General features: G+C 42.0%; 1 pseudogene; it reads right to left on the bottom strand.

The window, feature by feature from the left end:
- Nucleotides 1–13,015: 13,015 nt before the first annotated feature.
- Nucleotides 13,016–14,292, bottom strand: LOC126488583 (phosphoglycerate kinase 1-like; annotated as a pseudogene).
- Between the last annotated feature and the right edge of the window lie 12,262 nt (nt 14,293–26,554).

Genomic DNA, 26,554 nt, shown 5'->3' with positions numbered 1-26,554 from the left:
TCTTAAATTATCCCATTTATCTTTTGCCTCTGGGCTTTTGTCTTTATCTGTTTCTGTACACCTTTATTTACTTCTTTCTCTGTGGCTTGCTGTGTAGCTAGGTGGCTGGCCCCTGGAGTCTTCCTCACCTCCTTTTTCTCATTCCTCCATCTTTTCTCTCTTTTCCTCCTATTTATTATCTTTGCCTGACAATAAATATTCTTCTTCCTACCTTGATACTGGATATTTTCTAGAACTTAATGCAAGCAGAGTTATGTGACTGTCGTTCATTCCTATCTTTATTTAGCATAATCACAGTGTAATTCTCCCGTACTGTGTATGCTTCATGCCTTGTACTTTTGTTACTCTTAGGGTGAGTGGCACATTACATGGAAATACAATGACTTCTTTATTCTTCTCATTGTTGAATGACACCTGGGCAGTGGTTAGAACAGAGCTATTTCCAGACGATTCTGTTGAGTGGGTCTGTGTGTGCTGATGCACACTGCAGGTAGTGTGCCTTATGTACGACCGCAGGAACTCTGACTGACTCGTTAGCTTTCTGACACATAGAATGAACACACTAGGATTTCTAAGAACTGATGAAACTCCATGAGAGGGAATAAGAAACAGAAAACAGGTTCCTTTATTTATATGCTTAATTCCCTAATTATTTTTATAAAATTAAAATAAAGACAATTTTTAGTTTAATCAAGAACTATAAGAAGGCAAATGCCTATGTTGGTCTCTGATTAAATCTTATGAATTAACTGATGAAAGGACACAGCAAGACACAGACAATCTTGTTAGTGATTCTATCTCATCACCTAGAAGATGCAAGCTTTGCTGCCTTTTTACCTTCTGAAAAGGCAGATGCATCTTTCAGTTGAAATGTGAATTCAGTGTCTGGTTTCTATTCCTCTGGTAAATGCCCACTCACTGATAATGACTAAGCAGAAGTAACAGATCCACAGAGTAGAATACTATTCACCAATGAAAAGGAACTACAACCCAGAGAAAAGGTCAAGACATTCTGAGTGAATGAGATCACTCACAAAAGCCCATAGATCATACTGATTCCATTTCTGAGAAAAAAATCAATAGATCAATACATACAGACAAAAACCAGTGCTTTCTCATCCAATGAGAAGAGGAGGATGTGTGATGGGATGTAGAGACTTCACACTGTGAGAGCAATAGGAAGACTGGCACTTGCTGCTCACTAGCCCAGTCAGTGTGTGTGACTGAGCTGGAATCTTGTGCAGTCTGACTGACACTGACCACACTCTCTTCCAACTCATGCTTTCTAGAAACTTAGAAAAACTGATGTCCATTGTGGCGATTCCAACATGTGGATGAGGAAGCAAACACACACATTAAACAAAACTCAGAAGAGTGAACTAACTCCAGAACTTCAGGAAGAACAGAGTTTCTGAGCTAAGCTAACCAGTTTAAAATTTAGGACAAGCAACTTCTAACACTAAGAAATCAACTAACCCTTTACATTTTATATTTCACCTTGTGAGGTTGGGATTGAGAGCAGTTGACACAGGGCTTATATGGTTTACGAGAAGTCTCAGTTTGAACACGGTGTTGCATAAAATTGGGTGTCCAGGTACAGTCCTCTAAGCCTTAAGGGCAGGAGTTGGGGACAAGGGGCTTAAAGGTCCACTGTCATCCTCAGCTACATAGTGAGTCTGAGGATGTCTACACACACACACACACACACACACACACACACATACACACACAAACACACACACACAATGCGAATATAATATTATGATAATACTACTTAGCTTACAATAGCAAATAGCAAAGTACCAAACATGATGATTGGACCATACTAACTTCTAAGTAAACATAGGAAGATTTTCTCTCCACCATTGTGAAACACATAACCTTTAATTACACTCAACAACCCAAATACAAAATCCCTCTTCTACTTGAGAACCCAGCATATGACTAATGGGGACATCCTGCTAGAATTGCAGAGTGGCTGTTTATCTGGGGCGAATGCACACTCTCTACTGCAATTATGCTGTGTGGTGGGGAAGCCCAGAAGACCTACTCCAAATAAATGAAGAGAGAAAAGTGCTTTGATTCAAATGTCTGAGGTAAAATAGAAACTCCTAAAAATCCAATTAAAATCTAAATCAAAGTATAACCCTGGCAGGTGAGAAGAGCGGAGTTGTGATGTCTTGTAACAAATATTCCTCAGCTGGGAACTCAAGACTGTGTTACTGAAATAAAGTCTCAAGCGTGGAGTGAGGTTGGGCTGCCTGATGCCTCCACCGGTGGAGGACTCCGACTATGCCGGTTCTCCTTATTACCTGCAGTTTACCTCCTGAGCCAGTGAGTGACTCCGCATTTTCACTAGAGGATCTGTAATAGAAAATCCATATGTGCCTAATCTCCCCACACAGCGAACACATGGGGCACATATTTCAAATTTCATGTAAGCAAATTCATTTATTCTGTTTTTCTCTGTAGAAATTAGGTTATCTTTTTTTTTTTTTTCTGACAGGAAATTCAAGGTACAGTGTCTTTCAAGCTGTTAGGCTTGTAAAACGAGTCATAGCATGGTCTTTCGTTTGGAAACAAAGACCCGACTCAAAGGCTGGAATACATATACCAAAGACAAACTGCTCCCAAAGCGCTTTATATTTCCAGAATTTATTTACTTTCTAACTGAAAACTCTCATTTTTGTGCAAAACTCTTCCCATTTTCCCAAAGCTGTGATGTCAGCTTTCACAAGTATGAGCTATCCAGAGGCCTGCCACATTATGAGTTCACATGGCATTTGTGTTCCATGTGGCTTTATCCACTTAGCACAATGTAACTGACCCACGTCCTTCACTTCACTGGCATCACAAACAGTGAGTGATCTCCACCCATTCACCCTCAATGGCACTTAGGTCATTTCTGTATCTTCGGTCTTATGAACACGTGGAAATGAATACATGACTTCAGATGTCTCTGAGATACTGATTTTTGTTTCATTTGAATATACTTCTAGAGGTACAATTGGTATATTATATATTGGGTCTAATTTTATTTTTTATTTTTAATCACATTTTATTAGATCTTTAAGAATTTTGTACAATGAGTTTTTGACCATATTCGTACTCTCTCCTGATGCTCCCAGATCCACCCCACCTTCCTACCCACCTCGTACAGGTTTGTAGTTATTTTCTGTGATCCATCAAATCCGATTTGTGCTGCCCATATATTTATGGATGCGTGGACTTCACCTACCAACACTCTTAAAGAGAACTGACCCTCTCCTAGTGGCTACCGATTGCCAGTACCTCCTTAGTTAGGGGTGGGACTTCCTGTCTACTTTGGTCTTCGTGCTGGGATTTGATCTACTTTGAGCATGCAAGGAGCGTGTGCATGCTGTCCCAACTGATGGGAGTTCCCATGTGCAGCTGCCTGGCTGTGTCTGGCTATGTAGTCATTTGCCACCTCTAACGCTTACAGTCTTTCTGGCCCTTCTTCTACAGTAATCCTTGAGCCTTGGAAGAAGGGAGGAGTATATTATAGATGTTCTGGTTATGACTAAACGTTCCACACTCTTACTCTCTCCATATTGGCCAGTTGTGGGTCTTTCCATTGATCACCAACTATTGCAAACGGTGCCTTCTCTGATATACATTGAAAGATGCATTGATCTATGAGTGTAAGATCTGGGTGTAAGACCAATGTTAGTACAGTGGGTCTATTTTTAATATAAATGTTTACACTATTTTTATATTAGCTGCAGAAACTTGCAAAACCTCCCACTGAGGTACAAAGGTTCTCCTTCTCTCATGCCCCTAGCAACACTTGTTATCACTTCTCGGTTTGATAATAGCCAGTATAACAAGCGTGAAATTTATTTCATGTGATTTGTCACCACACCTCCCTGGTGACTAGTGATGCTGAGAACATTCTCCTAGATCTACATGATGGCTTTTTCCACTGAGAATATCATTTGCTTCCTTTGACCTCTTGTTTCTTTTGTTTCTATGTGATTTCCTCATACAGGTCAGGTGTTCAATCTTTATCAGTAGGTGCCTGGAAAATTTCTTCCATCAATCTGTTGTCTGCCTTTTCATTTTATTTCTCTTTTACTGGATGATACAATACCATTTGCATATTTCCGTTTTTCTTGCCTGTGCCTTCGTTCATGGGCAGAATAACATTGCCAAGGTCAATATCAACAAAACAAAAAAACAAGCCAATTCATGTTTTCATTTTGGGGTTGGAAAGTTTCAAGCCTTCCATTAAATCTTCAACCCACTTCTAATATTCTTGTGTATGGTTTCTGTAATGGGTTCCAACATTCTTAAATATTTTTCCTGATAATATTTATTGAAGGGCTTATCCTTTCTTGGATTTCTCATGAAATCTTAGCAGATTCTATCAAGGGATTTACTCCTATATGCGCTACTCTGCTACAATGGTCCCAGTGTTTTGTTTTTTAAGGTCAGTAGCATCCAGTTTTAACTACAGTTTGAAAGAGGGGACTGCACCATTTCCTCCTTGTTCTCTGTCTAGTGAGGTGTCTGCAGCTCTCTCCAGGTCCCAGGACTTTCCTGTTCCGGGGGATGCTTGCTGGAAAAGTGATGAAGGCTTGTGTTAAATTTGTAGACAGCGTTGTGTACTGTGGGTATTTTAGAAGTCTTAGTTCTTACTGGTTATATTTTCATTCATCTGAGTTTCTTACAATTATTCTTACCCATGCCTTACTTTCAGCATACTGACTTTCCACCTGCTTTGCTAAATTTATTCCTAAGTTTTTTATGGTTCTTGATACTATCATGACAAGATTTTAACAAGAAAACTCCTTTCCAGTTATCTTGTAGCTCATATATATAAATCAATGGGTTTCATGTTGATTTTTATCTAGAACTTCCCTGAACTTAGGAGTTCTGGAAATTTTTGGTGATGTCTTCTGGGAACAATAAACAGAATAATAAATCTTCCCAAAGGCAATCTTTTAAGAAAGAAAAAGACACTGGTAAATAACAGCAACCACATCCATGATGCTCTTAATTGATATGGAGGGAAGCTGATCAACCTCACAGTTAGAACATGAGGTTGTCTCGTATGTGAATGAAGCAATTCATTCCAGAAATCAAAACACTCCCATCCAAGCAGGGGCAGAGGACGGGATCCACTGAGAACACAGTGATTTGATCCTAGCCCACATGGGATGAGTCTTGATGTGTTCTCTGTGAGATAATTAAAAATATAATCTCATTTGAAAATGAAGAAGCCAGCGCTCTTCACAATTTGTGGGAGTTCTTCCTTTCTGCTGGCACAGTAAAGAGATACTTCCACACCTTTAGACTCCACATCCTTGGCCCTTGTCCTTGAACATTTTGGGATTCATAGCCCTGCCTCAAACTGTTCATTTCTGGAATCAGAACCATGGCAATAACATTCTACTCTTGAAACTTCATCTTTTTTTTTATCATAATGACCATCTTCTGCATTGTAAGCTAAAATAAAAGCATAAAGGACAATCCTTATCTCAGAGATACATTCTGAGTGGACTCTTTTGGAGAGCCAAAACTATTTGGATAAAGGACATAGATAAGAGAAAGGTAGAGAATGCATATATCCACAGAGCCCTTCGGAATGTTTAATTAAATCACTTAGGGGCATGCAATTTTTCTCTTGAGAGCTACGGAGACTTTCAAAATAACTGATGTTACAGAAGTACCCACTCTTTGACACACTTCTAAAGCCCCAGTACAGTGGCTCCTCACCCTCATCTTCCTCACCATTAAGTTCACATTGGATTTTCCTTTCAGCTTGAAAATTCCTTTTAGGTTTTAAACCAAAACACACCCTTCACTATTCTTTTCCCAACATGACAAATAACACCTTCCCTGCATCTCCATTGTCTCTGACACATCCTGATCTAAATGACACTAGCTGAATGATCAGTACTCAGACTTAAGATACATTTTCAGCTGGGCAGTGGTGGTGCATGCCTTTTATCCCAGCACTTGGGAGGCAGAGGCAGGCAGATCTCTGTGAGTTTGAGGTCAGCCTGGTCTACAAGAGCTAGTTTCAGGAGAGCTAGGACTATTACACAGAGAAACCCTGTCTTGAAAAAAACTAAAACCAAAATCAAACAAAAAGAAGATTCATTCTCTGTGCCTTTCCACCTTCCCTTGACCTCAGTTGCTTGCAAGGCTGATGGATAGCAGGTTTTGACTCCAATGGGAATTTTTTCTCTGATTTATGGATTAACAAATATAATTGCTTACTCAAATATCTGCTTTGGCCTAACAAGCCAAACAGACACCCAACTCCAAACTGCCACTCTCCAAGCTCTTCCACCATCACCTCCGCGTGATGCACAAACTCCAGCTTTCTGTCTTTGCAAGAAGAGAGTTTAGAGTCCTTTAGCTCACATGTTTCACTTTTACAGCCACAGATTCTGTCCCCAGTGTGTTTTTATGACTTTGTGCGCCTCCCTATAAAATATATCTAAACTCCACACCTTGCTGCAGGTGTGCCATTGCTCCTGTTGCGATTCAGCAGCTACCTTCCTTCTCTTTCCTGTGTATAGACAGTTGCCTTTCTTGATAATCTCTACCATTTTCCCAATGCAGCAATTTCTAGCCCTTTTCCCCCATGAACTACTTCCCCAAGGCTGCTTCAAAATCCTTTGTGCATGTGTACATGAATGTGTGTCTATCTGTCGGTTCAGGTACACATATACATGTAAACATGTGTGTAGAAACCAGATATCAATACCAGTTGTCTTCTACAATCCTTCTTCATTTTATAATTTGAGACAAGATCTGCCACTGAACGTGGAATTGACTGATTCCACTAGACAAACCAGCTAGCAAGGCCCATGTGTCTGCCTTTCTTTACTCCACAGTACTGTGCTTACAGTAAGTACTACCATGTTCGGCTTCTCCCATGGGTATTGGTGATATAAGTTAAGAGCCTCATGCTTGCAAGGCAAGAACTCTACTCATAGAGCCTCCTCCCTAACCCTTGCTTAAATGCCTTAATAAAGGTTTATAATATAAACAACTTCATCAATAGTACTCACAGAACCAAATCACAAGCTATGTTATAACCTCAAATTCATTACATTTTTATGCATTGTGTTCTTCCCCTATCAAAGAGGTGGATCTCTGAAAGAAGAGTTTTTTTTTTTATAAGGATTTTTTTTCTGGCCAACAAATTATGCATAGAACAGATGTTCAGCATTATCTTGCGGAGTGAATGGAATTGAACAGCACTGCAGCTATAGCCCCACTTTGTAGTGGTTGAAGTGAGAAACATCCCCCTTAGGTGCATGTGCTTGAATGTTTGGTGTGAGTAGTTGGTGGCACTGTTTGAGTCGGTTCTGGCACCTTTAGGCTGTAGAACCTTGCTAGAGGAAGTGTTTCACTGATGGTGCTATAATACTTATAGCCGTGCCCCACGTCCAGTTTGATTTTTCTGCCTTCCTCCTATGGTTGAGGATACAATTTCTCAGCTTCCTGATCCAATCACCTGCTGTCATGTCTCCACTGTCGCTATGGATTCTCACTCTGGAAACATCAAGTCAAACAAACTTCCTGCCATAAGTTGCCTTGGTCCTGTATTTTGTCACAGCAGCAGAAAGTCAGTAAAAGATCCATGGTTACTAGTGAACATATTGTATCATCAGCAGACCATCATTAATACATTCATGGTTACCAGTGAACATATTGTATCATTAGCAGAAAATAACTAATACATCCATTGTTACCAATAAACATATTGTACCACCAGGTTCTTCTTTGAGACAAGTCTGGATTATGATCATATTGAGATTTGGTTAGTTAATAAAGAATTGGCAACATATAATGATCTTTATTTTTTTTCTATTATTAAGATCACAAAACCCCCCAAATTTTTACATGGATGAAATAATCCTCCATGTGTTACGGTTCTGTCTCAGGTCAAGTGCAGGAGTGACTGAAGCTGTTCTTAGAAGAGAAAATTAAAAAAAAAAAAAGCTTTGCCGGACGATGGTGGCACACGCCTTTAATCCCAGTACTTGGGAGGCAGAGGCAGGCGGATCTCTGTGAGTTTGAGACCAGCCTGGTCTACAAGAGCTAGTTCCAGGACAGGCTCCAAAACCACAGAGAAACTCAGTCTCGAAAAACAAAACAAAACAAAAAAAAAAAGAAGAAGAAGAGAAAATACCTTCCAGTATTAGTCTCACAGTGAATTTGAACTCTAAGACCTAAATCTGATTATACTCTCAGCAGTTTAAGCCTTTTGCATAGAAGTTTGCTCAAGTTACATGACCAAGTACATAGACAAAGCATGCTCGACAATACATATTTATTCCTTACAGCTCTGAGCTTGGAAATTTAACACCAAGGTGCAAGGCTAGCAGGTTCCTGGTAAGCCACTCTTCTGGCTTGCAGATGGCTGCTTTCCTGCTAACTTCTCACTCAGAATACAGAACCTTTCTCTCCTCCTCTTTTTCATAAAAGCTGTTCCAATATTGGTTCTCCCTACTGATGACTCATCGAGATCTGCAGTTCCCAGGGACCCCATTCCCAATTGTACCGCATGGAGGGTTATGACGGCATCACACCAACTGGTGAGATGGGTGTACACTCTAACATGATAGGTAGGTTCTTGTCACTCAAATCCCATGATTTTATAGTCTGGCTTCCTCCAGTCTCACTGTGCTGTTTTGTCAAACATTATTCTGGTCTGTGCGTTCTTGTTTACTCTCTTTTTGCTGAGGCGCAGACCACTCCCTCCTCTGCTGTGATTTTCAGCTGGAAATGCCCCAATTTGCAACTTCCTCCAACTAAGCCATTTCCATTCCCCCCACATCTGGTAGCTCTGCAATTTCTTATTTAGTGGAAAAATCCCATGGTCATGAAGATTATTACAGGATCCTTATTGTCATTTGGGAGCAATCACTGGGCACTTAAATCAGTTCTCAAAACCAGAGGGTGTGTTTCTTTCTTCTGACTGGGTCTCCAACCTCAGCAGTCCCTGCTCATGGGCATCCCGGAACTCTGTGAAGGATTGTAAGGGCTAATACTCAAGCACCTTGCTCCCTGTTAGAGCTCAGAGATGTCTGGTCAGCAAAAGCATAGAGCTGGATTAGTGGAGCTGATTTTGCATTTTACCCATTACAGGATATAGTACTCTCTCTACTCAATGCTCCTTTTTAAGGATTTGGGGGACAGGGTAATTTGTATTGTCTTGAGCAAGTAGTTTCTTTCCTGTGAGCCTCATTCTTAATACATACTAGAAGACCTCCTCATGAATTCTTAGTGAACATAAAGAATGGAAATGAACGTGTGTGGTTTAAAACAATAAGAACAAGAATAATAATCTAATATCCCCCATGCGTTTTATAGCCTTCAATGCACCAAACACTGTTAAAAGTAAGTTTATATATTTTTATTATTTAACCTTATGAAAAATCTATTACCTAGCAGAATAATAATTGCAATTCAGCGCGTTCTTTCTGCAAGACTACAGATGGTCATGAGCTGCCCCCATGTGAGTGCCAGGGTCTGAGCAAGTGTCCTCTGGAAAAGTAGCCAGTGCCTTTAACTGGACTGTCATCTGATGTGGGAGTGGTTTCTTATTAATAAAGAAACTGCCTTGGCCCATTTTATTGGATAGAAAATTAGGTAGGCGGAGTATACAGAAGAGAATTCTGGGAGAAAGAAGGTTAGTGAAGGAGTCGCCATGATTCTCCCGCTCCAGACAGACGCAGGTTAAGATCCTCCCTTGTAAGCCAGCTCGTGGGCTACACAGAGTATTAGAAATGGGTTAGAACAATATGTAAGAGCTAGCCAATAAGAAACTGGAACTAGCCGGGCCAGGCAGTGTTTGAAAGAATACAGTTTCCGTGTAATTATTTCGGGGCATAACCTAGCCATGTGGGCGGCCGGGTGCCGGGGACGCAGCCCTGCCGCCGCTCCTAATTCAACAGTCATCTCTCTAGCTCCAGGGTGAGAAGTGTTGTAAACTTCACAGCTAGCTTTCCAACTGCGAAACCGCTCGTAAAAATAATGTTATATTTCTGTTTTAATTTGGACACAGAAGGAAGGAGAGAAAAGGGAGGGAAAGAAGAGCAAAACCTAGACAGCACAAGTGGAATTTGAGGTTACTTTTCCTGTGAAGCTCACATATGCTAGACTCCATTCAAGTCAAGTCCAAGGTTCAGTCTGCAGACTGTGGGAGTGACTTCTTGATCGTCTGACTGCATCACATGAACCTCAAACACAGGACACATTTGTATTATTCAGAATGTCACAAATATCAGCTAACACAAAGCCACTTCCTGATAAAGCTGACACAACACAAGTGTTGGCGCTACCAGTTGAGATGGAGCTAAGACTTACCCAAGTCCCTGGAGCTGCAAAATGGGAGGCCAGCTCCATGCAATGTACTGCAGATACGCCTAAAACCAGCTAAGGACTTGCTTTGTTAGCAAGCATATTAATTAATAACCATTTCCTAGCTACCTCTCCTCGCTTTTTGACTGACAAGCTTGACCTGGCTCAGGAAACCTGCCTTAGGCCTTTGAAGGCTTCAAAGGGGCAGCATAGACACAAATCATTTCAAGGGATGGTCCAGCTTCCTTGATAGCAGCATGGTGCCATTCATGAAGTCCCCAAAGCAAAATGTTTCTGTGCTGAACAAAATAAACAGCCATGTTTAGGGGAGGAGTAGAGTCAGTAAACCCCCAGCATGTAATTGCTTACAAAGACACTGGAATGTTTACACAGAGGGCACCAGGCAAACAGGACTGCTGGAGGAAGGTGAAGGGACTGACTTTGTTCAAACACCAAAGGGAAAGGGGGAGTTAGTTAATTAATGATCTTCAAGACGTAGCTTTGCTCAAGGACCACAGGCAATGATGGCCCCTTCTCCATTCAGAAGAACTTTAAGGGCAGGAGAGGCTGCTGTAGGTTAGATTATGCGAGTTTTAAGTCTTCCCTCAGTTAGACCAGATTAATGTCTCTTTTTTTAATGTTTTTAGTGTCTTTTTATGAGTGGCTTTAAAGGAAGCTAGCCTCATGCAGCCTGTGGAGATAAAATATAAGCCTGTTCAAAGGAAAGTCTCAGCTCGTCACCTCAGTGGCCTAACAACTTCCTGCCCAGGTCTGAGATTAGGGCCTTTTATTTGTTTCGATTCTTTTTTTTTTTTTTTTTTTTTTTTTTTTTTTTTTTTTTTTTTTTTTTTTTTTTTTTTTTTTTTTTTTTTTGGTTTTTCGAGACAGGGTTTCTCTGTGGCTTTGGAGCCTGTCCTGGAACTAGCTCTGTAGACCAGGCTGGTCTCGAACTCACAGAGATCCGCCTGCCTCTGCCTCCCCTCGAGTGCTAGAATTAAAGGCGTGCGCCACTATTGCCCGGCTTTATTTGTTTCGATTCTTGATGACCTTTGTGGCTATCAGCTCCGTGGAAATGATTATCTCCCCTTTGCAGGGTTACTTTACTCGGGAAGCCCAGGTGACTTTAGAGCTAACATAAACGCAGCTCTGGTTTAGATCAGAAAAAACACTCAGATGTCACTGTGATCAGGACAGTGACATCAGAATATGACACCTGGATCTGGGCCTGAATGACGTATGCACAGCTTGCCGGTTCTGGTGGTTTTTCGGCTACTTGAAAATTCCACCATCATATGGTAAGAATGTACTGCTGGTCTATGGTCTTCCACCATCATATGATATGTATGTACTTCTGGTCTATGATCGTCCACCATCATATGATAAGTATGTACTGCTGGTCTATGATCGTCCACCATGATGTGATAATTATGTACTGCTGGTCTATGGTCTGGAAGCTTCAACATCACCTATCTCATTTTAAAGATGAAATCATTCAATCCTTTGTAGGAATGGTCTACGTTTGCACGTACCTCTGGGATGGTTGTTCTTTTTAATTCATTTCCAACCTTTCTAGACTGCAAAGAGTGAGGGGGAAAGGCAAGACTCCATCTTTATTGGACTTGAGGATGTCCGACAGGCTAATAGCTTGAGGCATTGGTTAGAGACTGATATAGAAAAAACACAGAAAGCTCTGAGCAGAATAAAAGCTTAGGGAGGGGGAACTGCTCCTCCCTGTGCTGGCTTATGATAGTCTGGAATTTTGAGAAATGGCTCTTAAACTCTTATTATTAAAAAAATTAAGTGGTAGAACTTTTAAAATCTTTCTAAAAATCTGGCTAAAAGTAGAAGTTGGCAAGCCTGGCAACCTGAATTCAATACCTAAAACCCACATAAAGGTATAGGGAGTTAACTGAATCCATGAAGTTTTCCTCTGACCTCCACAGATGTGACACAAAGCATGCTGCTTATACCTACAATTCATGTAGGTGCATGCAAACAATTATAATTAACAAACTTTGTCAAATGGGGCTGGGGAGAAGGCTCAGCAATTAAGAGCACTGGCTGTTCTTCCCGAAGACCTGGGTTCAATCCCCAGAACTCACATGGCAGCTCACAACTGTCCCAGGGGATCCAGCAATCTCTTCTGGCTCTCAGTGGCTCAGCATGTATGAGGTGCACAGAAACATGTACACAAAACCCCATACGCATAAAATAAAAATAAATGTATCTTTTTTTTATTTCTAGGCAAATACTTTTAACTTATCATCTACTTCTTTGTTACATTTTGTGATTTCCTTTTTTTTTTCGGCAGACATCTTTATTAATAGATCATCAACTTCTCCAAATCTACAGCTGGAATTTCATCTTATTTCCTTGCTGAGTCATGAACAGTGACAAAGCCAACCAGAGGCTACTCGAAGAGGACCAAGCTTTCATAGCTCACTTTCTTCTACAGGCAGAATATAAATAGATGCACTCTAGAATGCACAATGGCTTTAGTCACTATGGAATTTAAATGGGATCTTGAAGAATGTAGACAAATCCCGATGAAGGAAGGACGAGCTGAGATGCTGTGCAACTGTTTAAGGGTTCCTGGTGCTGCATTTCGGTCACTAGCTGAATCTTGCACTAACACCAAATGGAGATGCGGAAAACACACTAAGTTGACTTAGGGGTTGTGCACAGGAACCAAAAGGCAGGAAAATACTAAAACATTGCTGATAGCATCCACCCCAAGAAGGACTTTACCTTCCAGGAGCTCTAGACTGGCACTACCCCCAGTGCTCACATGGCTGACTTTATCCTCTGTGTTCCATTTGGCGCCTCCTATGATAGTGATGCAACCCCTAGAAGTGGCTTTTACCACCTCATCCATGAGGGACTTGGTTCCCCTGGCAAAAGCTTCCCATTCAAAGAGCCCAACAGGTCCATTCCAAACAATCTGCTTAACTTGAGCCACAGCCTCAGCATATTTCTTGCTGCTCTCAGGACCACAGTCCAGGATACCAGAGGCCACAGTAGCTTGGCCAGTCTTGGCATACTCATCAAATTTGTCAGCAGTGACAAAGTCAACAGGCAAGGTAATCTTCACACCATTTTTCTCAGCTTTAGCCATGAGATCTTTGACAATCTTGGCTCCTTCTTCATCATACAGAGAAGTTCCGATCTCCATGTTGTTGAGCTCCTTAAGGAAGATAAAAGCCATTCCACCACCAATGATCATCTCATTGACTTTGTCCAACATATTATTGATCAGCTGGATCTTGTCTGCAACTTTAGCTCCTCCCAATATTGCCAGGAAGGGTCTTCAGGACTCTCCAAAGCTTTGGCAAAGTAGTTCAGCTCCTTCTTCATCAAAAATCCACCAGCCTTCTGTGGCAGATTCACACCCACCATGGAGCTGTGGGCTCGGTGTGCAGTACCAAAAGCATCATTGACATAGACATCCCCAAGTCTGGACAGTGAGGCTCGGAAAGCATCGATTTTGGCTGGTTCAGCTTTAATCTTGTTCCCAGAAGCATCCTTTTCCTTCCCTTCTTCCTCCACATGTAAGCGGAGGTTCTCCAGCAGGATGACCGTGCTAGCTGCTGGGTTGGCACAGGCATTCTCAACTTCTGGGCCCACACAATCCTTTAAGAAGAGAACATCCTTGCCCAGCAGAGACTTGAGTTCTGCCGCAACTGGCTCTAAGGAGTACTTGTCAGGCATGGGAACACCATCAGGTCGGCCCAAGTGGCTCATAAGGACAACTGACTTGGCTCCATTGTCCAAGCAGAATTTGATGCATGGGACAGCAGCCTTGATCCTTTGGTTATTTGTTATCTGGTTGTTCTTCATAGGAACATTGAAGTCCACCCTCATCACGACCCGCTTTCCCTTCACGTCCAGTTTGTCCAAAGTCAGCTTGTTAGAAAGCGACATTTTGACAACACGGGAGGATCAAGAGGCTCGGTCCTGAGGAAGAGCCATTTTGTGATTTCTTATACTCTTTGATTATATATTTCCATATAGTAAACATATACTCTTTACTATATGAACATAGTGTATACTGGTTGGTTATAAAGCGTATCTTTTCAGCTACATTTGCAATCAGCTGCTCTGGTGATGAGAGTGGTCCACATGGCCTCGTATATTTGAATGCTTAGTTCCCAAGTGATGGATTATTTGGGAAGGATTAGGAGGTGTGGCTTTGTTTTAGGCAGTGTGTCACTGCCAATCAGCTTTGATATTTTCTGTGGGTTTTCTTTTTTTTAAATAGTTATTTATTATGTATACAATATTCTGTCTGTGTGTATGTCTGCAGGCCAGAAGAGGGCATCAGACCTCATTCCAGATGGTTGTGAGCCACCATGTGGTTGCCGGGAATTGAACTCAGGACCTTTGGAAGAGCAGGCAATGCTCTTAACCACTGAGCCATCTCTCCAGCCCCCAGCTTTGATATTTTCAAAGACCCATTCTACTCCCAGCCAGCCTTCTTCCTGCCTCATGCTTGCAGATCAAATGCAAGCTCTAAGCTACCGCCCCGATGCCATGCCTGCCTGCCTGCTGGTCGACCTGCTGCCATGATCCTCACCATCATCATGGCCAAGGACCTTAACCCCTAGAACCACATGCCTTAAATTAAGAGCTTTCTTTTATAAGTATTGGTGATGGTGTTTTGTCACCGCAATGGGAAAGTAACTAAGACAACCATGGTACTTTGGTTGTCAGAAGAGGTAGGGTTCACAAGTCAAGGTTCCCCTTTCTGCTCCACAGACTCCATTGCTAAATATCCATAAGACACTTCTGACGGACTATAGTGGTTACTGAAATTTGTCTGTTTCAGAGAAACTGATCCAGTAGATATAAAGGCCATTGACTGTAAATGTCAAGGAAGCTTTTTTGCAGTGGTATCGATGACTATAGACTCATAATAGAGAAGGAGAGACATACAAGGCTTCTGTGACAAACTCTCATCCCCACCCCTCCCAAAAGAAGCTGTCTAGACAGAAAGCTATTGGAAAGAACTTTTAAAATTGTGATACGGATCCTAAAGTGTAGCTCTTCACCGTTGATGGCTCTGGCTGGGGTGAGGGTGGGGAAGGACTCAGTTTTCTTTAAGGGTCTGGCCACCTAGTGTTTGACCGTGCTCCAGTGATGATAGGGGCAACACAAATTGGACTTGGTCTTCTTCTTCTTTCCCCCTCTTCTTCTTTGTGGAAGGTGGTCACAAGTGTGGGCGGATGGACCTGGGAGAACTGGGGAGTCAATTATGATTGGGGTGCATTATGTGAAATTCCCAAATAATCAACACCAACATATGTTGGGAAAAAGAAAGAAAGGCAAAGCTTCTAGAGCGAGTGAGTTAATTCTAAGCCATTCTTAATTCCAAAAGAGTCTCAACTGCTCTACAACAAAATTATGAACTTTGTACATGATAAATCACAGGTTATCTGCAGTCTTCCTTGTCCATCAAGTGCTTACCATGTTGTTTACAACTTGGCATTAGGCCTTTTCTAAAAAAAAAAAAAAAAAAAAAAAATTGTACCATCGTCTCCTTCCTGAACTGACATGTGGTTGCACACTCCTGCCCCAACCCCCCACGTGTTCAGTAATTCTTTCCAAGGAGGGCTTCCCAAATCCACTTACTTGCAACTATGATTTCCTTGGATAGACCATGCCATCAATTGCTATTTTTTTTGCCAACATACAATGCATCAGAATGTTTTAGATATGACTAGAGTTAGGCTTTCCACACAGGTGTGATAAGGACAGTCGGGTAAGTTCATCCTCCCTATCAGTGTGCCCATTTTAAACTGGTGATACCACAGAGCCCCTGCCTGTGGGGGCATAAAGACTTCAGGATGAAATAGGAAAAATGAAGCAAGGAAATGCCTAGCCTAAAAACATTTACATAATGTTAATTCATATTATTGCTTTTGTTCCTTACTTTCTCCACTAATATATAGAAGATTTCTAGGGCTGACACTACCCCACAGGCAAGAAAACCAAGAATTCTCCCAAACTAACCCAATGAAAAAGGGAAGGTGTGTTTCAAAGTCCGGTGTTCACCCTTAGAAACTAAAAGTTATCTTTGATTTTTTTTCAGAGCTCCAGAGACAGCCTGAAGTTATATTTGAGGGAAGAAGAAATTCTGGGGTTATCCCCTTTATAGTTAAAAGAGACTTTTGAATGCAATATGTTCTTTCTACAATAGCTTGGGGCTTTCAGCAGAAAGGAAGAGAAGGAATATTGAATTCAAGTTTCTATGGCCTACTCTTCCATTATTAGGAACCTTTTGAACATTAGCTCAGATGTAGTGTTTGCTAACCCACTGTCATGATCTAGCCTCAGGGTCTAAATTTGTGGGGTGGAATCCACTCTTCAAGATCCTGAAGACTCATATGCATTAGGCAGACAGTGAGTATCTACTTCCTGCCTTTCTTCTTAGGCCCACCACTGAAGTATACACTCTCCTTTTACATGGACTATTAAACAAGGGAAATCACAGGGCCCCAGCTGAGAGTTCCCTGGGAAGTTTCAGAGCCTTTACAGGTGCAAATGTCAGTCTTTCCTCTAAACGAACTAACTGGATGTTCTATGAGCAGGGTCTAGTGTGGAGTATCCAGTAATGAATGATGCTCTTGAAAGACAGCGAAGAAAACAGAAGAGAAGAAAGAACAGGACAAGATGAGGGAGAATCAAAAGGACACCATGGAGAGACAACAAGGAAAGACATATCCTTCAAATGTTTCCAATGGCAAATTAAACAGACATCAACCATAATGTACTTTATTCTGAGAAAATAAGAGAGAGAGAGAGAGAGAGAGAGAGAGAGAGAGAGAGAGAGAGATCCCTTAAATGATGAACATCTATGCTGCAGTACGCTCACCAGGCTGTACGTATCAGTTTTACTTTGATTGCCTATTCTGTGGTTTGTTTATTTTTTTTCCTCTGAAAAGCAGCAAAAATTTCCAACACTTGAACTAAAGTCCTAAAATCTCCTTGTTCTTTAAATGCATTACACTGTAGAAAATCAGAATGGCTCCCAGGTGTCCTGCTTGAAATCCTACCACTTAAGGACAGATCCTGAATTTCTTACCTCATTGTTTTCTAAAAAGAAACCTTTGATCCGGCCTTTTGCTTAACACCTGCAGTCTTCTCACTCTTTCCCATGATACGTAGCTGAATAATAAATCAATGAATATTTTTACTGTAAGATATCATGTAGCATGAATAATAAAAACCCAGAGACAGATCTTGGGGTTCAAGCTGAAAGAGCAAGAAACAAAGCAGCCAACCATTAGAGAGCTCTTACCATTACAAAATCTTCAGATTGAAAAGCGTGAGTCAGTCTTGTGTGGTAACAACTTTGCACATTGAGTCATCTTGCTGTCCCATCAACCCCCAAAACATCTTGCAAGCAGGGAAATCAAGCATTTTTCAACTCTTAAAAGCATGACTAGACTTAACCATAGTTTGATATTACAGTGATATTTTATTTGTGTTTTAATAAACAAAGCTTTCTCAAGATCAGAGTTCAAAGTTAACCACTAGAAGCCAGGGAGTAATGGTACACACATTAATCCTAGGACTCTGGAGACAGAACAGGGGGAATCTCTGTTAGTTCATGGCCACCCTGAGCTATATGAGATTGAATCTGTCTAAAAGAGAAACAGAGCTCACAAAACTTTAATCCCAGCACTAGAGAGGTAGAGACAAGAGTGGAGTTGCCTGGGTGGAGAGAGGAATATAAGGGGGGAGGAGACAGGAACTCACTCTTTGATTCACTCCCCATGTTTCACTCAAGCTTGTATTTGTACTAAACTTTAAAAAGAAAACAATAAGCATTGATACAGTTTTCTCTCCGATGAATACTCTGAGACGATACAGCTCTTGGCAATCTCAGGCTTATGTCAGGAGTAAACAAACAAAGGTCAACACAGGGACAGAGGTTATACTTGCTTTGTAGATGAGTAACCACTAAAGTTTCAGATGATACCACTCTTCCTGAGAATGCAATAGCAAAAGGCAGAGCAGCAAGCAGAGAGCCCCAAGTGGAGAGACTAAAACTGCCCTGACAAATGAAAGATGCCTGAAAAGGACCCCTGTGAGTCTGCCAAGTCTCAACTCGATCCCTTAGAAGGAAACTGTTGCTTATCTCACTCCATGTATCTTGGCAGACACAGAAGTAGTACCAGTGTGTCCCCTGCAATATTTGGCGTGCACTTCTGAGAAATTTTGTATTGCCTGTCTGAAACCTAAATTTTACTAGGCATCCTACATTTTACCTTATCTGTCTGTTCCTATCAGTCATTCCCTACTTGCTCATTCAGTTGTTATGTGTGTGTGAATACGCCAAGTAGAGCATTTCAGATATGTGATTGGATGATAGATCATAGGCAGGAAGAGCAATGGGAATTTAATATGAGTGTAATCTAGGCTACAGTGAAGTAAAGATTTTAGTTATCATAAAGCAGAAGAGGTCAAAATGTATGTATCATCTTTCCAGTAATCCCACAACTAAAATCAAATAAAAATTAGCCAATTAAATACAGAAAATAGAAATGGTCTCCAAGAAGCAATAAAAGAATGCATGCTTCAGTTAATTTATGGCACACAAAGAAAATAAATGCCATCACTATGGTCAATTTGATTTGTTTCTTGAAACACTATCTGAGCATTCTTGTTTGGACCTGCAACTGTCCCGGAGATTTAAGACCAAAAAAATAAAGCATGGATAGTTGGGTGATATGTACACTTGTTATACAAGCACTGAACACTTAGGATATTGAGGTAGGGGGACTGTCAGTTTGAAGTCAGCCTGGGCTAATGTAGAGTCCCCAAAAACCTGGGCTGCATAATGAAATGATATAAAAAAAGGAAAAGACCCAAGCAGACCATGACTTGTGCAGGCAGAGGAAAGCTTCAACGATGACCAGTTGGGTGGACTTCTGTTTTCCCTCCATCATTGTTGCAGGGAGCGGGTCCTTTTGTTCCGGCCGCCCAGCTGGCTTACACCTGAAAAAAATCACACAGAAACTGTATTAATTAAAACACTGCTTGTTCATTCGCTCTAGCCTCCTATTGGCTAACTCTCACATCTTGATTTAACCCATTTTTATTAATCTGTGTTTACCACGAAGTCATGGCTTATCAGGAAAGATTTAGCATGTTTGACCTGGCATCTCCATGGCAGTTCTCTTGTGTCTCTTTCTGACTCTGCTTCATTCCTCCCAGAATTCAGTTCTGTCTTCTCTGCCTACCTAAGTTCTATCCTATTAGGCCAAGCAGTTTCTTTATTGATTAACCAATGAAAGCAACACATAAACAGAAGGGCCTCCTACACCACATCATCAACCAATGAATACCTTTTGGAAGATTGGATAATTTCATACTGAAGTCATTCATGCAGTGACATATGTGAAGACTCCACCATTCCTTTTTGTGTGGGGCAAGTGGGTGCTGCAATCTGGTGTGGCTACCACTTGGCAAAGACTCGGCCATGCAGGCACCTCTCACTTCCACTGTGAATCATCAGATAAGTCAACCTATGCAGCTTGGGAACTTGAAACTGTAACTTCAAGTAACTGTCCCCTGGCTGGCTCCTCTGTCTGTTGACTTTTCTCCTTATACCTTGTTTCTTGGCTGAAGCCTTACCTCCCCCCTGTTCCCACTTCCTCCTAGCCTAAGTGGAAAATAAAGCTCCAGATGGCTGGTTAGGGATCTCAGCAGGAGTTAAACCTGGTGGTGTTTACTCATCTTTCAGAAAGACCTTCCCTTCAAATCTCTTGTACTTTGATGATTTTCCATTTGGATGAGAGCTGTGAAATGGCTCTGCCATTTTATGGTGTGGTCCCCATTATTACAAGGCAAAAAATTCAACAGATTAAAGAGTATGTGGTTTTTTTTCCTCTTAATAGAAATGAAGATTATGAATGGTGAAATCATCATTATAAGGAACTGTTTTGCAGTTGAGGACATGGAGGATAACTGGCTACCTATGTTAGCACAGCCAGCAGACAGCCAGAGCCCCTCATCAGCACTGTGGTGTGGCTGTCTCCATGTGGCTGCTGTACCCCTAACACCAGCAATATTCCAAGCTGTCACTGAGTACTGCTACCCTTCCTCTGCTGAGATCTCAAATCAGCAGCAATGAAAAGGCGAGGAAATGCTACCATATGGAAACCAGGCAAGAGTTTTTGGCTTCTGCCCAATGTTTTCTCCCGAATTGCTTTTCAATATCCTCTTCTGCTTCTAATCCTAAATGACTGGAGCACAAGTTGAGGTACCCTGCGTGTTGCTGAGAGTAACAGCTGATGCACAGCGCATGAATATGCATGAGTGGAATTACAGCTATGCATGAATTCTCTATATTAGGGACTATAATAAACAGCTACGTAAATAAAGGACAAGGTTGAGGTGTTGGCTAGTTCAGCTCCTCGTCAACAATAAACGTTTATCTAGACATCTGTGAGACAAGCATAGAGTCAATATTAATGTACCAGTTTAAGCAAGTTCTCTGAAATGTGAAAAAAGATGATGGTGAAATCTATTTACAGAAACAGAAAATCAATATGCTCTCTGTGAAAGCATTGGCAAATTTAATTCAGTATTTGGGGAACAAATGTTGTCTAGTTATTAAGTACTAAATAATCATTTTTTTCAAATGAATAAGTAAATGAATGAATTAATTTTTAAAATAAAAGCCAGGCTTCAATAAAGTGTACATAATTGGATAGGAGGAACACACATTCCAATCTCTCTCCCTGTGACTTACAAACCCTCTTCTTTCTCTGAGTAAGATAACTCTCCTCCACACACAATGGGTACCCCCAAAGCACCAACAAATTAAATGATGGTACCTAACTGTAACAATAAATGGCATCACTATTGATCTTAATAGTAGCCATGGCTTTTAAACAATCATTAGCACCTTAATATATGTTTTTATATCATTGATACAATACTGAGAAAATGTGTGCACAGTTCTTATTTAAGATAGAATTTGAATTAAGTGCAGAGTAATAGACCTTAAAAATTCCTTGCTCCTTCCAAAAAGGAAAATAAAAGGGGCACCCAATTCTTAACATTAACAAAGAATACCTGTAGTGTTTGAAAGCTTAAACTGAGAACAAAATTTATTGTAGGGTTAGCATTGTGCTCCATGAGTGGTATTAGCCACGTTTCTATTGTGTGGTCCTGAGGCATTGTACTCCATCAATGATTTGAGCCATGGCTCTGTCGTGTGGTCCTGAAGCAAGCCAGAACAAAAAAGCAGAAGGACATGCTGAGACAAAGCTGCTCGCCTTGTGATAGCAGGATTAAGAGGGAGAGTAAGGAAGTGAGGCAAGATTCACCTTAGCAAGGCGCCATTTAATCTATTCTTCCAACTCTCCCTGCCTCCTACTTTCCATCAATCTCAGCAATGCCATCAAATGATGAGTCAATACTCTGATGAAGATCCTCCTGGTCTAATCATGGCCCAAATTCCTATCTGTGAGCACTGCACTGGGGACCACACTTTAAACACATGAACTTTGAATGAATGTTTTATCCAAACCATAAAATTCTCTCCTTCCTCCAAAGGCTCATCATCCTACAACAAAAAAATGTTTCTGCTCCATCATCAAGAGTCTACTAATATTAATATTTGTTCAGTAATTCAAATCTAACGTCTCCTCTGAGACAATGGGAACACAACCAAATGCAGCCTGGGGTTTCTAGCCCCAATCCACGGGAGGACACCAGCAATAGCTATGCACAATCAGGAGACAGAGGTGCCGGGCAGTTAAGCACTATCAGAATCTCTTTGTGATGAGGAGACAGGGTCCTGCTCGGTGCCATGATAAACCCAGTGGGACAAGGAGACCCACAAAGAGGCCTGGGGCAATTTGCCTGTGTTCCGAGGAAAAAACAGGGGCCCACCAGGCACCTTGTGGTAGCACTATCATGGTGAGTAAGTGTAAGGTGTGGTATGGGAGAGAGAGAGACAGGCAGACTGAATGGTTCATGTCCTCTGGACAGAGGCATATCTGGAGAGGTGAAAGAGGTAAGGAGCATACTAAGGCGGGTGGCTTGATTGTCACCCAGGGCGACGGTTATGTATGGGCGTGGTTGCTTCTGCTGGGAGGCAGCTGAGGTCTGTGCTGCTGCCCATGGCTCCTGATACCGTCAAAGGCTAATGGGAGAGGGCTGTGCAGAACTGACTCCACCCCTCAGTGACTGCAACACTAGGGAGAACTGGTCCAACCCTTCACCAGCTGAAGCACTCAGGAGGGTGAGGCAGCCCCGAAGGAGCGAAAGGAGCAAGGTGGGTACCACATCCTTCATCTGTGGTGTGGTAGTGGGAGCAAGGGAAAGATGCCCCCCCCCACTTGCCCTTACCACCTTCAGCTGGCAAGAGAGCTTCCCTCCCATTGCTTTACCAGCTGCAACATTCAGGAGGGTGAGCCCTGCACCTTCTCTGGGAAGTACAGTTGAACTGACCCTACTGAGAGGGGTGTGGGTGAACCAGCCAGGAAACATGAGCATGGGCGATCTGGCCCAGCCCTTTATCTTCCATATGGTGGGATGGGTGGGAGAGAGACAACCTCTCATCTTCCCCCACTCCTCGCCATCTGTGGCAGGAGGGAGAGCTGGTCCAGAGGTCATAAGAGTGGGAGAGCTGTCCCTGCCCCCCACCAGCTGCAGCACTTTGGAGATTGGCCCCTATACCTCGTCTGGGCAGCACAGTAGAGCTGGCCCTTATGGTGCAGGTGTGGGAGACCCAGCCCCGAGGGTGGGAAAGAAGCCCCCTTGCTCATCACTGAACGCTGTGGCCTAGCTGGGGCAATGCTAGAGAGCGCACCCTGGTGGTTGAGGACTTTCAGCGGGATAGGGGAGAACGGGCAGACTGATCAACCCTGAAACTCCCCAGGCCCATAACCACGGTTATGTGTTGGCCCACTTCAACATCCACCCGTCTGTGAGCTGCTGGGGCATGTGAAGAGGCTGCTCTTGCAGGACCAAAGCTACAGGATCTCCACAACACAGGACAGCAACAGGATATCCAAGAGGAGACTCAGGGACGGCCGAGTATCGTTAGTTTTACAGAAACCAGAGAACTCAAACCAGACCAATGCCTCAAACACTTGTAAGTAAAAGGGCAAAAGGGTTTACTTCACGATTCACTGTGTCACACCACAGCTTCCACAATGAGATTTTTCCTTTTTTCTCTTAACTTTTTGTTTCATTGGGAAGGCGGGAGAGGGGGGGAATTCAAAGGCAGAGGGTGGGTACAATGGTACAAGGCAGGGAGAACTAAATAGACTTGAGACTCATGATTGAAAGACACAAAAAATAAATTAAAAAAGTTGAAAAATCTCAGAGGTAAGTGTCTATAAAGATTTATGTTACAAAATATCAATATACAAGAGCACAGACTGAACATTTGCATTTTTAAATTTTTAAAGAGAGAGGAGTCCAGGGAAAGAGATGGTTCAGAGGCTGAGTGCTTGTTCTTCCAAAGGACTCAAGTTCCATTGCCAGTGCCCAATTAGGGAAGCTCACAATTGCCTGTGACTTCAGCTCCAGGGGAATCAATGTGATCTTCTGGCCTCTGTGGTTATCACATGCAAATCAAACCTAATAATTTTTTAAAGAACCAAAGCATGCGCTCAACTAAGCAATGTCAACATTAAATCCTTTAGTTCCCTGGCTTGCATTCAAGGCACGGGGTAGTAGGATGAGTTCCCCAAAGCTTTGGAAAGCTCATCTGGGGTAGTTTGAAAGATAACCGTCCCCAAACAGAATGGTACTATGAGGAGGTGTAACTTTGTTGGCATAGGTAGGGCCTTGCTAGAGAAAGTGTGTCACTGTGGAAGCTGACTTTGAGGTCCCCTATGCTCAAGTGTCTCAGTTCACTTTTTGTTGCCTTTGGATGAGAATTCTCAGCTTCAGCACTGTGTCTGCTTGCATGCTGCCTTAATTCCTGCCACGATGATAAATGGACTGAACCCCTGAAGTGTAAGCGAATCACTCCAATTAAATGGTTTCCTTTGTACGAGTTGCCATGGCCATGGTGTCTCTCCTCAGCAATAGATCCCTAAGCCCTGTAGCCTTGATAGAGCCTACTCTTACAGCTTCTCTGCCACTTCATGGATGGCTTTGCTCACTGCCTGTTGTTTCTTTGGAAGCCACCCCATGTTGCTGGCATTTACAGTGCCTTAGGATACCCAGTGAGGTTCTGGCTTCATTTTACAATTCCCAGCATCACAGGCAGCCCACAGTGACTCTAGATCTGTCACACACTTTTAAAATCAAGATTTCCCACTTTTTCTTTAAAATCTGGGTGTAAGCTTCCACCTCTCAGTAACACAGACATTTTAACACATCTGGAAAATCGGCATTGTGTGTTGGATGCCAAGGTCTGGCACAGGCTGAAACAGCTGCCCAGCTCCATTGGATCATGGCCATAGTAGCTCTCAGTATGTATGAGGCTAGATAACAGGAGACTCCTATGTAGTCATTTCTGGGAAAGCAGGACATCTTGAAACTCTCTTCTCAAAGACAAAGCTTCAAATGACTTGGTACAATAATAATACCCTTAAGTTCTCCACTATTTGGCCTGGAGCAATTCCTCGTGCATCCTCAAGGCATCATCTCTTCTGCTCCTGTTCAATGCATTTGGCTGCTTTAGTGGCACCAAGATCTTTAGTAACTACACGACCCTTGTTCCCAAATTTAAGATCTGTTTTACTTTTAATTATATCTATATATGTCTCTTGTGTATATGTGCACATGATTTCAAGTGAATGTGGAGGCCAGAAGATGGCATTGCATCCTTTGAGCTGAACTTACAGGTGGTTATGTTTTTCCCAACAAGGTTTTTGGGAACAGAACCGGTATCCTCTCCGAGAGCAGTATGCACTCAAGCACAAAGTAATCTCTCCCGCCCCTCTTGGAATCTTCAAACATGCTTTATTTGCGGCCAAAGTGCATCTTTATGATCTGCTATTTTGTCATAATTCTTATTTAAAATTTGGCAAAATGCAACCAGCAGCATCCACTGAAATTTCTTCTCTGGCATATCAGTTTTTTCCATCTATTTTTCTGACTGTCTGTATTTCGTTAGTTAGTTCTGGGGATTCAATACACAAGCCTCACACAAGCTGAACATGATATCATTATCATTATTATATGTGTATGTGTGTTCTCCCTGCATCCATGTCTTTGTCCTGTATGTGTGCAGTGCCCACAGAGGCCAGAATGTGGGGTTCCCTGGAGCTGTAGTTACAGAAGGATAGGAGATGGCATGTATGTGTTGTGATTTTGCAAATCTGGGTCTTCTGTAAGAGCATCTCTCCAGGTTCTGCTCTGCTACTTTTAACTTACCCAAGCCCAGAATCTCAAGGTCTGGACAAAGTGTTCACATATTCTCCTCTAGAATGGAATATGAACAACCTCTGTCTGTTCCCAACAGAGTCCTCCTCTCTGTCAGAAGCCAGTTATTTGTGCCCTGGTGATCTCTCACCAGAGTAATCTATAAGATCCACTTGTAGTAGTCTAAGCTACGCAAGATTTGTTTTGTTAAATTTCTCCTTTTTACTATAAACAATTTCCAAGTCTCAGGGACAAAACAGTGAGGAATAATCACAGCTGCCGAGACAAAATTCCTAAGTGCCAAGTAACCAAGAGGAACACAAAAAATCGTATATGCAAATATATGATTATGTAATTACACAAGAACTAAACCAGATGGGGTCACCCAGTCAGCTGCTATAGACATCCAATAAAGGTTGTCTTTTTATTGCTCGGTCTATTAAAATGGAAACTTCAGGCCCAGAGAGACCGAAGATGCAGTTTCCACATGAAACAGCATCCCTGGAGCATCACTGTGGAGGCCTGTATGTGAATTCACACTGGAAGATTGAAGAAGCTGAGATCTGCTATCCACAGGCAATGAAAGGAAGCTCAGTTTCCATGTGTAGTCTGCATCCTTTTCTATCTTCATTCCTCCAAAGCCTTAGGATACTGAGGAAGTGGGATTCCCCCTCTGTATGCTATGAATATATTTTATTACCACTGGTTAATAAGGAAGATGTTTGGGCTATGGCAGGGCAGAATATGAGTACTTGGGAAAAAAGCAGGAAGTTGTTTGGAGACAACTACACCCAAACTCCCTAAATATTATTTACAAATGTTGATTTTTATTTTAGAAGGATTGATTTTAAATCGTTGATGATCA

Source organism: Alexandromys fortis, unplaced genomic scaffold (assembly GCF_014885135.2).
Source record: "Alexandromys fortis isolate MF-2015 unplaced genomic scaffold, M_Fortis_MF-2015_v1.1 scaffold_170, whole genome shotgun sequence".
Classification (NCBI taxonomy): domain Eukaryota; kingdom Metazoa; phylum Chordata; class Mammalia; order Rodentia; family Cricetidae; genus Alexandromys; species Alexandromys fortis.
The sequence above is the reverse complement of the archived record's forward strand: the minus strand, read 5'-3'. Positions and strand labels throughout refer to the sequence as shown.